Source organism: Camponotus vicinus, unplaced genomic scaffold (assembly GCF_025532165.1).
Source record: "Camponotus vicinus isolate PSW18456_S1 unplaced genomic scaffold, iyCamVici1.0 SCAF_2, whole genome shotgun sequence".
Lineage (NCBI taxonomy): Eukaryota > Metazoa > Arthropoda > Insecta > Hymenoptera > Formicidae > Camponotus > Camponotus vicinus.
Genome location: NW_028141956.1, coordinates 15,521,960 through 15,536,002, shown reverse-complemented (window position 1 = coordinate 15,536,002; position 14,043 = coordinate 15,521,960). Strand labels below are relative to the sequence as shown.

At 36.4% G+C, this 14,043-nt stretch overlaps 1 protein-coding gene and 1 long non-coding RNA gene across 3 annotated transcripts in view; one reads left to right on the top strand and one right to left on the bottom strand.

Moving 5' to 3' along the window:
• LOC145967411 (uncharacterized) overlaps positions 1–14,043 on the top strand; it is a 43,684-nt gene that overhangs the window by 16,157 nt on the left and 13,484 nt on the right. The gene's annotated exons all lie outside the window — the stretch shown is intronic.
• Positions 1–14,043, bottom strand: part of LOC145967407 (lachesin) — a 172,061-nt gene that overhangs the window by 150,793 nt on the left and 7,225 nt on the right. The window lies entirely within an intron of this gene.

Here is a 14,043-nt window from a genome sequence, read left to right as displayed (position 1 = left end):
AAATTTATTTCCAATTCTCTCAATAGCGTATCCTTCTTATCTCGTTTTGATATCCATTTATCGAGAATCTATTCATAGCGAATGCCGGATTCTCGATGCAGAATGGGTTCGCGAAATTTCTTTATCCTTCCCTAGAGAGCCATTTATCCCGTTACCGGGCGGGCCACTCGTCAGGGCATTTCATGGGTTATCCCAGTGCCTTTTGAATTCATAAATTTCAGTTTTCTGAACAAGTTTTATGATAGACTAAGACAATGGAACGAATTAGATGGAGAAATTCGTAATATTACTACATCTGTTGCGAAATAATAATTGGCTAATAATCAAACATTTTGAGATTGTGAATCAATAATATATGAATTACAGATTACAGGTTACACATAGAAAAATTAGATTAAATAGGTTTTTAGACGCAAATTTAAATTGATATCTTATTAATATTTTAATATTTTAAACTGTATGTTAAAGCGCATCTATAACTATTTGACTATATGATAACTCTATGACTATCTAATGACTATAATATCATAAGATATTCCACATGCCGTAGCAAAAAAAGAAATGCACAAGAATTTGTATTTTATTTACATCTCATCTATCTCTCTAGTTTATTCGTATATTGGACACGTAAGTAAGTTCACACTGTATCGCATGTTCTTGTCAAGATATGCGGCGTGCGCGCTTGCATTTTCATCTGCGAACGTGAAAAGGATTCTAGGCAAAAGCTTACCCGGGGATGTCGTACATAGGTGCCTTGTGTACCGAAAGGAGGAAAGGACTTCAGAATGAGAAGGCCGAGCGCACGAAGCCCCGTAAATCGTACTCTATGTAACGATCGGGCATAGTAATGAGGACAAATGAAGTGGCTGAATTATACGCGAATGTCCCTATGGGAAGCAAGTACCCGCTGCTCATGAGTTATTCATGGGAGTCTATCATAGCCACTCCATCCAGATTGCGAGATTAATCGAGCGCGTGCAGTCCTTTGCTCGTCTGCCAAACGCTACCTCTTTGCGTCTGAATGTCTCCCAGGTTTCTTCGCACTTCACCGGAACGAGGAGTCAGTTTCCTCAATCTTCCGTTCGATAAACGACTTTTCCTATATCGAATCACGAAACTTGTAAACAAATTTGTTGTTGCGATTAAACGTGATATCTCAGAAGACGCAAATAATATTTTAGCAAATGCAGTTAAATTTATTGTTAGCTAGATATCAAAAAAGATTATATAGGTTATTATATAACTTTTCATAAAATAATATTAGAATTAATATTTTAATTAATATTTTATTTTAATTATTTTAATATTTAATTAATATCTTAGTAATTAAACTTTAACTTAAAATTCTGTAACTTTTTTCAGGCAATTATAAGTTATAATAAATCAATATACATTTATTGAGAAGTTATAATAATCTTTTTCGATATCTAACTAGATATATATCTAGAAGTTATAATAATCTTTTTTGATATTTAACTATATATACTTACACATATATATGTGATAAACGAAATAATAACTAAAATATCTTATATTTCCTTCCTATTACATATTCAGTTCTCAACATTTCGTAAAAATTTCTTATGGGCAAGTTTCATAAAATTTATTTAATTTTATGTTAATTTATTTAACAAACAATTAAATTATCTAATTGCCATTTCATCGCATATAGATGAACAAGCTATTTGTGAATTGCTCATTAATGTGAAAAGAGCGTAGTCGATCATGCGTAAGGGTCAATTGCATCGAATGCAAATGCACCTCGCCGCTTGCTGATATCACTCTAATCGACCTCTTTATAAACTCGCGTTTCACGCTACTACGTTTATTCACTATTAAACCATGTCAAATAAAGTACCAATTCGACTTTTATTTTCATTAGAATTAAACATTTATTCTCGTTTATTGTAACTCATAGCAATGATTAGTAATACAGTCATATTTTGATAATGCAATTTAAGAATTCTCTAAATATATTTTTTTCGCACAAGCTGATATTAAATATTTCTGAGATAAAGATAAATAAAAATTCTTATGAAACGTTTTAAATCAAAAGTTTCGAATTAGTATTTGAATAATTACTTCTATTTCACATACACACGTATTTGCACTCTGCATTAAATCTAAATTATTCAATTTTCCATTTTAATCGATAAATTTAAATTCCTTCCTTTTTACTATTTTATTATTTTGTGTGGGATATCTAATATTAAAAGCCTATAAATTATACAAAAGCAATTGCGTTTGCTTAATATATTTTAATAATAATTCAGTATTATAATGCATAATAAGCATCTCCATCGGTAAACTAATGTTTAGTATTTATATCGATCGAACAAAATGTTAAAGGATGAGGAGATTTCAAAATTTACTGTCCATGGAAATTCTATAATTTGAGCAAATGATTGCGATAACCCAATTCATTACAAACTGATCTACGTTCAATTTCGCCTATGGAATTCCAGCAGAAATATTCCATGTTGCGCCATGTTATTACTGGTCCAAATGCATGCAATTTTCATGCCACGATCAGGCTGCATTAACTTTTAACCACCATACCGTGCACGACGCAATACCGTTCATATTTATCGCGCGAGCTTTTACTTTTTGCGCTCGAAATAGAAGTTTATCTGCGGTCTACAATCTACCTTGTCCTCCAGAAATATATATGGGACATGATTGCAATCACAGAAAGAAACTTAGGTTCAGCGAACAATTTTCAATTCAATTGTAAATTCCGCAATGCCATAAAAGCACGCCCGTAATTGCTTTGGTATCGCTTGAACCAATTAAAGCTTAAACTCATATAAAGCCGTTAAAGCGAAGTTTACCGCATCGTCCACAATGCGACACTCATACGTGCAATATTGCTCGTCGGAAAAACGAATTTATATTACTCTCGATATTGTCACGTTATATTGACATGATGACAGTGAAGGAACTTGAAAATTGATCTATAATCTATAATCTCGGCACGAGTAAATTTAAACTTATCTTGAGATCTTTAAGAACGTATGTCAGAGTTTACTTTGATCTTCTAGCTAAGATATTTATCTCTCTAATGTAATTTGATAATTTTTTTTTTTTTTTTTTTCATTAAGAATCAGAGTTGTTTACCTTCATGAACTATAACGAAACTTTTGCCATCTGTGCTACAACGAATTTTTTACCTCTATATGTAACGAAATTTTTCTCTTTGGACCTCGCGGAACTACACTTTACTCTCGCCAGTATATACGTAATTTGATCGACCTCGCACCGCAATACGTCATTTCTCCTGGCGCACGCTCCATTCTTACACCACCCCTCCGCTCGCGATCCTATACTCCTTCGGTCCTTCGGTGCAATATGACGTTTATCCGTTCGATAAGCGAGATTTTATTGCCCGTGTAAATCCAGGCTTTCATCGCAATCGACGTATGGCATCGGGCATTTAGATTTATTATCGGCAACAAAATTATAGCGAGCCCGACAACGTTCATATTGGCCGATGCGAGAGCACGTCGCTAGGATCTCGGAAATATGCCGAGATTAATGTCGCAATGATGATAGTATGACAATAAGACGAATGGTCCCGCAAAAGGGGCTCCAAAATTCGCGATGACGTATAACTCTTCGAACGACAGGGATGGGGTAGTAATCCGGCAACAAGTGAATATACGCTTGAAATTGAAGTCTACCGCTGCTTGGGAAATTCCCGGAGTCAGATCGATTTGGTGCTTGTTCAATCAGAGGGTAAAGCCTCTTTGCCGACGACCGAAAGTCCTCGCCAGGAGACGACGATATCGGCAATGTCGACAGCATCGACGATAATGGCGGAGTGAAATGATTTGTCCTTGGCCATTATTGCTGCAGGAAGCAGCGTTGTCGGGATAGGCAGAATCAACGGCAGGGGTTAAATCGAGTAAAGCTACCATGAAAGAAAAAGAGAAGCGAAAGAGAGAGAAAGGGTTCGGTAACGTGAAAGGGTTCTTCTCACGTACGTGGTACGTGTACGTCGATACTGCCTGTCGAACGGTAAAATAATAATGGAGAGGAGCGAAGGCATAAAACGCGAGACCCGCGCCTATTTTCAGATATTTTCGAATATTTTTCCAGATACAGTCAACCAGACATAGTATAATCATTGCTTTAAGCGTCGTTTTTAAGTCGCAAAATTTTATAATTATCGAGAAATAACAAAACGCTGTCGCAGGCTACAAATTAAAAGGCCGATCGAACTATTTCTTTCGTATCCGCCGCACGTTTTCCTCCCATGATCGCGGAAATTAGTCCCGCAAGACGGTCATCTACCGTGCACTCAGACTTTAACGGTCCTCGACGAGGACGAGAGAGCGTTGTAGATCGAGCGTAAATCCCGTCGGCAGGTGAGTGGATGGGATATCCTCGGGATAGGGTGAGAAGAGGACGTCGTATATAATTTTGAAAAAGCGAACGCGTGAGTTAAGTAGATTAACAAGATGAGAAAATAAGGGAGTGTAACCGATAACAAATGTGTTAGAGAATGGGCGAGCCAATGAGCATTACTATTATAAAGGCGAGCGTTAAATTTTAGTGCGGCCGGGATCGAACGGTGGCCTAATGGAAGCGATACGCATGTGGGACAAAGAAGCGGAAGAAACGGAAGGGTGTAATTTAACGTGTCCCCGATGTCGGAACAGCGGGCGGTAGTGGCAGTGTATGTTCCCGAGACAAATTCCTCCGCTTCGTTCCGCTTTTATCGATAATTCTTCCGCCAGAATGTGGATGTACTGAACCAGTCGCGCCGGAATAAAATATTACAAGATCGCGCAGTAAAGAAGATGTCGATTGCACGAAACTAACGGCGGAAAATGTGGAAGCGGGACAGCTTAAGAGCAACGTCGATGCATTAACGTCGTCCCACTAAGCATTGCTTTCTAGTAGAAGTCAATGACATTCGTTGCGTTGCTACAAGACGGAAAACGTTAAGCCAGTGTCGAGACTGGATGGTGGCCAACGAATCGAACTGTCTGTACGACTTTTTCTCTCTTTAGCGTGTATGGACTACTCCAAATTGCGCGTTACACACTTCATCGGTCATATTAAAAAAGTCAAAAAAGTCACAAATTCACCATTTATTGATTCTATAATTATTGAAAATTATAAATTTTAAATTGTGCTTTTTTGATAGTCTTTGGGTAGTTTTAAGAAAATTTAAATGTAACGAAATTTCAAATTTAAACTTAGTTTCAGAAAATTTTAAAATGTTAAAAATCGAAAAATTGCAAAAGAGAGACGAGATATAACAAATAAAAAAATTTCTCCTGTCAGAGAAAATGGATTCAACGAATATATGTAATTATATGAAAATATATATGATTTTATATACGAGATATAAACTGTGTAATATTGTACTTTAATAATCTCACGATGGAATCCATGAAATAATAATGCGCTAAACGAGAGATTAAGATCCTATCTGGAGTTTGAGGAAGTGATGCAGGCAAAAAACGGAGAGACGTGAAATCTTTCGATATAGAGTCCCGTGCCACATCACGAAAACCATTCTCCTTCGCATTCTGGATGGTTTGGAGCATCAATTTTCCTTGACTTCATCGTGCGACTCCGTTCGACGACTGTGCACAGGCATTTCCGGCTGTACCAACATCCGCCAGTTCCTGCCAGGACGCCATGTACAACGGACGAAAGGGATTGGGGAAGTTCTCTGCTTGGGCACTTTGAATACATTTTGCCCGAAACGACATAGCTCCGTCGATAGATCGAATTCTTATCCTTTCTCGTCTTCCCCCTCCTTCCTTTCTCTCTCTCTCTCTCTCTCTCTCTCTCTCTCTCTCTCTCTCTCTCGCTCGCTCTAGCTTCAAGAATACTAAAATAGTGTCGTTTTATCGTTTTTTTTTTTGATATGTGTCTTTTATTATCAGTTCATCGAACTTGTATAAAGTTGCGCCCCAAAAAATGTGCTAGGAAAAACTTTAAGAACAGCCAGAAGAACGAGAGAGAGAATCTTTGTTTTACATAGAAATATAAATTCCCACAAAGATAAAGGAAGAGTCTTTTGATAAAAATAAAGGCGAGCACATATGAAGATGTATTCCATTTGTACTCGTATTCTAAAAGACAGCGTTTACGTCAAACGCTTTTGTCGATATTTCTCGTCGAAATTCAATTAAGCGCTTTTGCATCGAGTTCTAGAAACGATTACGGATTGTATGTAACAAGGTTGCAAATATACGGTACAATACGCTTGCAATAACTGCGATACATTCTACCCAAACGCAATATACACTCTGTATATTTGGTGGTTATAACAAAACGTTAAACCAAACGTTACCTACCCGCATAGCTATTAACATGGCTTTATCGTTATGAATTTAATATTATTCGCCACAGCATTATGTTTATCGTATAGGTTTGCATATAAGTTGCTTAAACTACGAATTTGTTAAAAGTGCCGCTCGCGTCATTGCTCTAAGAATATTAGAAAAGGTTCACGTATAGTGTGCTGAAAAAAAAAATCTGTTACCGCGAATATAGAAATGTACTGTAGTCTCCCCAGCCGTTCAAGTTAAGCTTCCTGCATCCGCTGGGGCTTGACTAGCAGTGTTTTAAGCAAATCCTCTCCGTTTTACCTCAATGCGGTTCCGGATATAGCGGGCGAAGCGACGTCCACGATAAGCGCACCGGTTTGGCGTGGGTATGCGGATAATTCATGCGAGCCGTCCCGTACGATTGCGCCTTATGTACATCGTAAATAACGCGACTTTCTCGGACTATGTGTTCACGGAAGAACCCGAACTATGTCCTACGTACTATGTATCTACGAATCATTGTAGCAGTTCCGGTTGTCTCGTTGCCCGATCGATATCGTGTCGTCTTATCCAGCGAAGCGTGAGCAGCTTCGTGCACGTCTTCAATCCGACCTGAAAGACCTTCGTGCTTCAGAGACGGTACGCCTGTAATACGCTGATACGCTCGTTGTCGAAGCTGTACAAGAACGCGTTACATCTGTGACGAATACAGGATAGCTGTTTGAAAAGTCGCGACACTACGCTTGTAATACGATGTAATTGCGACTGCTCGAAAGCACGAGAACAATCGAAGGTTTCCTTTGCGACGAGCATCAGAGATCACTCTCCATGATTGTATATAAAGATACAGAAAAGACTAAAAGTTACGACAGATTTGAATTCTTTAATTAAATGGGATAGTCAGATTGATGGGAGAATGTTATGAAGAATGTTCGTCAGATATTTGAATAAAAACTATTTTTCGAAAAAATTGACAATTTTGGACAACTAACTGTTTAATCAAAAATATAGAAATGTAACGCGCGATTTAACTTATAAATTAATGTAAATTATTAGCATATTCAACAGAAAAATAAATAGTACAGTTTTTGTTTATTAAATTAAATAATTTATCAAAAAATATACATTTCTGTATATGATAAATTACGATATAAATTTATTGAGTTCTATTATATTAGAAAATAGCGAAATTCAATTCTTCTAGAAAGACTATCTTCAAATATAACATACTTCTTTTGCCAGCAGATATATTTCACAGTCATATGCAACAGGCCGTTTTTCGATGTTACCTCGATGTGGTAGTTGCAGTGTAAAGGAATTCTAAAGGTGAGCCCTGGTTTCTGCAGAATAGCTAAATCGCATGTTGCATACGTAACATAAGACATATCGCCTTCTGGAAGTATGTAACGCATTTTCGAGGGAAATGTAGGTGATAGTCATAGAAAAGAAAAATTATAATGATTGCGTCGGTCTGAATTTTAACAAGCGTTCCCAGAATCAAATAAACGTAACAACTATTGAGATTCACAGAAGTAATAATTTAAAACAAATACTTTTTAAAATAATTAAACGTTCATATGTCGGTGTGTGTTAATTGGAAATGTATAAAAAATTATTTTCATGTTTTTCAATTTAATTAATACGTATTATATAAACAATCCCGCTTAATTATACTTCAACGTAAAAAAAATTACTAAACCATACGTAAAGCAATAAATTCGCAAACTTTGTATAATATCTGATATATAGCACAAACAACCGCAATAGCTCTTCGATATTTCAGCCATTCACGTATGACGACACTGGTGAATGCTGATGTTTAAAAGTTATAAAAGCGGGGAAAGCTTCTTTGGTGGCTCGGATGAAGCGGGATAAACGCCGGTATATAAAACATACGAGACGGTCTTAACTTGAAACTGCCTCCCAACACCTCGGGGCATAAGACGATCCCGCTTACAATTCAAGACATACATCCGCCAGCACGGATAGTAAGGGGAAGCCGGTCCACGGTAGATTCTCACGCGGTAAACGAATTAGGGGTTGATTTCTCGGGTAGGTGGCCACCTATCCACTCTTCTCAAGTACGGCACACAACAACCGCGATCCAGCATGCTCCATATCGTGCTTCCTTCCGGTTATCTATCGTTCTTTCACCACGAATCGGGAGGTAAAGGGTTAGGTATACTCGTGGCAACGAGCCCGTGGTACGAGAGATAAAACCAATCACATGGCACTATACACACAGAAATTTATTGCCGCAGATTATCTGGCGAAAGTCCAAACACAAACACATTTCTTTCTTCGGCCACTCGTTGGACGGGCTGTTAGGAACGGAGAGAGGGAAGAATGAACGAAGGGGGTCGGCATGAGAAAGCCAGCGAAACTGGAGAGAAGGGAGGAGCGAAACACGCAACTCGGAAGAATGAAGAGAAAATACAGTGAGCGAGAGAGCGGAAAGCTTCGACGATGGGTGCGGGTCGTCGAGCTTTCCGCTTATTCTTCCCCTCTCTCCCTTTTGTCGCTTGTTCGCCTACGCCATTCGGAGTTCTCCACGTTTGAATCTCGCGGAAACAGGGGATTTCTCGGCAAAGACGTGCACCGCTTTTTATTGTCAGATAGACCATTTGAACAACAGCCAACATGGCAATCCGAGCCCTACTACGCGTAGCGTTGTCCTATCCTTCTCTTCTTGTTCCCTTCTCTCACTTTTTCTTTGTTCCTCTTTATGTTACATCGGCTGCATCTTTAACGCGATCTAACTTGTCTCGGTTCTTTTTGCTCCAGATACATGATCTATGTGTTTATAAAAGAAAATAAACTATAATGTATGTATTAGAGACTGAAACAACGTAAGATAATGCTTTACAAATGGATATACGGGATAGTCGCGTAAACAATGTAGTCTCTTGCCACAAAAATATAGAGATTTATATTTAATATTTAATATAAATTTATATACATTATTATATAAAATACGTCACTTATTATTGGGCGAATTTAATATATCAATATCTATTTATTTAATTGAGTTTTACAAAAGTCATTTCAAAGAAATCGACATGTTAAACTTATAAATATAGAGGAATCAATAAATATAAAAAAAAGCTGATAAAGATTAAGAATTACACCTTCAATCGATTGACCTAGCTAATAATTTTAAAAACGATTACAAAGAAAATTAATATCATTTGTTGGATGATCTAATAAATGAATATCATAATCGCAAACGATTTTATCACTAAAGAAGTGCTTGTTCACGAGTAACGAAAGAAAAGCCCGGAGACAAGAATAACATGTACCTAGCACATATGAGCATTTGCACAGAATATTCCGATATCCAGGAACTGATATTTGCTTTTGTATCCTGGCCAATAATCTATCTTCTCAAAAGTAACTTAACGGGAAATCGACGTCCAATGCGGAATACGCAAGCTACGCAATGGATCCGAGTATTTTCAGCAGCAGAAACAACATTTTCCACAGGGATGAGGCAAAGTCAAGAAGTTTTCCTATCCTTCGCGTCCGATATTTGCATAGCGAGATCAATACCAAATACTGCTAGATCGAGGGCATTGGAGAAATGGTCGCTATTGTACCTCGCGCGAAATACATAGTATCGGTCGCAGATCTAATTTTTCATGTTTATGATTAATGTACACTTTTATTCTATGATAGCAGTTGTAACGATATAATAATATTGTAAAAATAATGTTTAATATCAATCACACATTTTTCTATATTGATTCTTTTCAAAGTATAATTAGTCATTTTATATAATGATATATAATAGGTTTTTTCAAAATAATTTAAAAATCTTTTAAAAGTCTTTATTAAATTTATCTAGTTAAAAATTTCCGTCACTGGTCTTTATTAAAATTATTAAATTTATTAAAATTAAGACCAGTGACGGAAATTTTTAACCAGATAAATTCCTATCATTGAACGAATTTAAATATTATTTATAACATACAGATTTTAATGAAATATTTATAAAGATACTATAAAAATAGACTATTTAATATCATATAAAAAATAGGACTGACTAGTCTTCACTCAGCATTCATAAATGTCACTCAGCACAGCTCCGAGAAAATGGTAGCTTTTGTCTTCTTCTCTAGGTAGTCCATTCATAGTCGTAGAAGTGGACGGTGAAGCAATCGTTCCAAATCGGTCGTTAGTAAGAAAGTCATTCGGAGAATCTTTCAACTTGAAGAGAGAAGGATATCTCTAGAAAGTTTCTATCTATAATCGTTGTGCGGTCTTTAATCTAAAATCGCGTGAAATCTAAATCCTTCTATTCTCTCTATTCATTCGTTTTATTCTGAATTACTGATTTTAGTAAAGAACAATTTCAAAGTAATTAAGAAGCATTACTAGGTCGTGTACTATTGAAATTGGAAATAAAAATGTTATTAATTCAGAAATATATATATATATTTAAAATATAAAGTATAAATAAATTTAAATATTAATATCTCAATTCTTTCGCAATTTAAATATACAATTATTAGTAAAGGATTGTACTTTGAAATAGCAGAGAAGAGAAAGGCAGGTATTACCTAAACGATACAACAAGCCAATTACATACTAATAATTAGTCGACAACTGTATGTACGCAACAATACAAGTTTCCATAGTAAAGTTTCTTGTGCGTAGTGCGTACATATCGTAAACATACTTAATAACACAACTATGTTAATTAACGGCAACGCGATTTATCTTTCCGCTAATGTTTCCTAATATCTAATAATGAACCGATAAACATGGGCCCATAATATACCTTTGTTTGCTGTTACTAAACAGCTCGCTCATTTTAGTTGATTCAGTATTCCGTTGCTCCTCGCAAATCAAGCTTATTCAGCCCTGGACCGGTCTTTAATTTGCGCAACAATGCTTTTCGCGCGCTAAGCGCTGCGCGGTCCGGTTTAATCTTCGTTGAACGTTCCGTTTGTATCCGATTCGACAGGGTCCTATTAAATAATATCGTGACATTAGAATTGCCACGGTAAACTTTGGGCATTCTCCTCCAGTATGAAAGCAGGAAAAGTTTGCCGCGAGATGTCAAACAGTTTCTACCCGCAAATACCGACAGACCGTGAAACTTTGAGACGATGTGCCCACCCGTACCGGGTACAATACTTCTTGGCATTCCCGGCACAATAGCAGTCTCTTGCATGCTTTATTGAGAAGTTTGCTCGAGGCCTCGAAAGGTTAACATGGATTACAGCGACCGCGAAGGTTCTTTCTAATACTTCTAATTCCCCGCATCCACAACTTCTAACTCTCTGTTACTACTTCAAGAGATGCCAAGGATTCCGAATCGATCACAATACTCCTACTCGTAGCAGCGAAACTGTGTAAATTTCCACCTTCGCATCGTCGACGTTTCTCATTAATGGCTGATCGATCTCCTTACCGGGTGATTAACGTCTCGTACAGCGATAGGGAAAGAGTAACGGCAGTGAGGCCAACAGGAGATCGAAACTAGAAGAGAACAATCAAATAGGGGAGAGAGAAAAAGAAAAAGAGACTGGTCAGCAGGGGCAAACGAATCGACGTATCTTTAAATGTAAAGGGTAGCAGGTTGTGAGCTCGAGCGTGCTTTAGAAAGTATGCTATAAAATGCAAAATACACACGATCTGTTACATTTACAGAGTATAAGTGCACTGATTACGTACGGGCTGCCAATTCGTCAAACGCTACAGTGACGATTATTCGTCTTCTGTATGTCACCTAAGTAGTGACACTCGCGTTGAGGTATTGGAACGCAAAGAGACACGAGGCATAATTTCCTCTCATCCCATCCTCACATCATGCACATAATGAATACGCGCATGACGGTCGCATAGCTATGTCACGTGTCACGAAGGAAACTTTGAATGCCTGTCATCATGAAATAGCAATCGCACACGTTACACCGTGATCATATGTCATTACACAGCGTTTGAACAACAATGATGATAAGAATCGGTATCTCATAGCCAAGAAAAGGAACCGGAAAGTTTATTACGTGATAATGCTTTGTTTTCAGTGAAGAGAACAAAATTTGCATAATATACGGCGCATTACCATGCAGGGTGCAAAATTCGATAACCTATTTAACACCGCAATCTTTTTGCAAAAAGAGTTCTCTATAAGATATTATTAATTTAAGTCTTTTTTGTGCATATAATTTATAATGCATATAATTTAATCTTTTCATATTTTTACAAAAGTTTATGTAAAAAGAAATTTTAATATATGTATATGTAAAGATATCTCTTGTAAGGGGAGAAAATTACGTATGTGTATAAATTTTTAATAATAATAAATTAATTTAATTGTATTATAACAGATTTGATATATAACACCGATTCAATTGCAAAATAATTTTAATGTTAAACGATAAAAAGAATTGCTAGATGAAGATACTTATAATTGTATTTTATCCTTTTATAGTATACGAGTTGCGAACATCCAATAAAACGGTAATCGTTATACTCAGTTACGTGGTATTCTGCTGCAAAAAGTAAAAAATCTGCTCTCGAGAAGATGGATTTTCTTCTGAGAAAACTCGAGAGTAATAGCTTAAATTTCGCGATCTCGCTGTTACTTATTGGAACGACGTTCCCTTCTATTCGTTCATTCGACAAATAGAGGCTTTCCTTATTACATTGCTATGCAAACGCAATGTTACGCATTCAATGTTGACACGTGTAAACCTTCGTTCTCCAAAATCTAAGCATCCGATAGATATCTGATTGAATGCCGTATCGGCATGGTTTTGTAACTTTGCAATGTTAAGGATTGTGCAAGAATGCGAGGGAGTTATAGTTGATTAAAGAAAAGTAAAAATTAGATGATAAGTTAATAACCGTGTCTCCACGAAGATCCGACAATCTTCGTAAACTTCGTAAACGATGACCAACTCGTACGAAACTTGGAAGAGTGAACGTCATTTATATCAATACTTTACAATTACGTTGCAAAATACTAAAACGTGTTCTGGTTGTATCAATGTATAAGTTTCATGAAAAATAAAAAAATGTTTTTTTAATATATTTTCAAATAAGCTCAGAGAATGCAAAGAAATGTATAAAGAACTACAAAAAAATAATGATTACAATGCATAATAATTTAATATATAGAAAATAGTTATAGAGAAATCTCATAATAAATAGTAAATCAAAAGTTATAAAGTCAAAATAGCGCCTACCTTACATTATTATAAAAATAAACAGTTTAATTATGAATAATTTGTAACAAATTGTACATTCAAATAATTTATAATAATAAAACGATTCTTTATAAAATTGCAGGTTTTTGGTCGTTATAATTCTGAGCTATTCTAATGAATATCGCATTTCTAATTGTAAAAGATTAGAAGGAAATGTATATATCGTAATAACGTAATATTGCAGACAGACGGTGTAACAGTGCTTGCTCGTTAACGTTAAAGTCTTACATTTCGTTTCCGCTAACTATGCCTGAAATTCGTATTACGAGAAAAGCTCGATTCACCGCGTACAATGTTTGCGCGTTCCCTTTCGTGCTAAGAACAATAGTTCAGAAAGCAACCTACCAAAGAGCTTCCGTTTCCGGGGTTACCGAAGGTTCGTCCCTTCTGTACCAGTTGTATGCTCATATGCATGCATGTTGTGTTGTCCTATGCGTGTGTGTATAAATCCGTGAAAAAAAATGAAGGAAAGAGGACGGGTTTTGCTAAAATAAATAAAAATATTGCCGGATATTACTACGTAGAATAAGAATCCT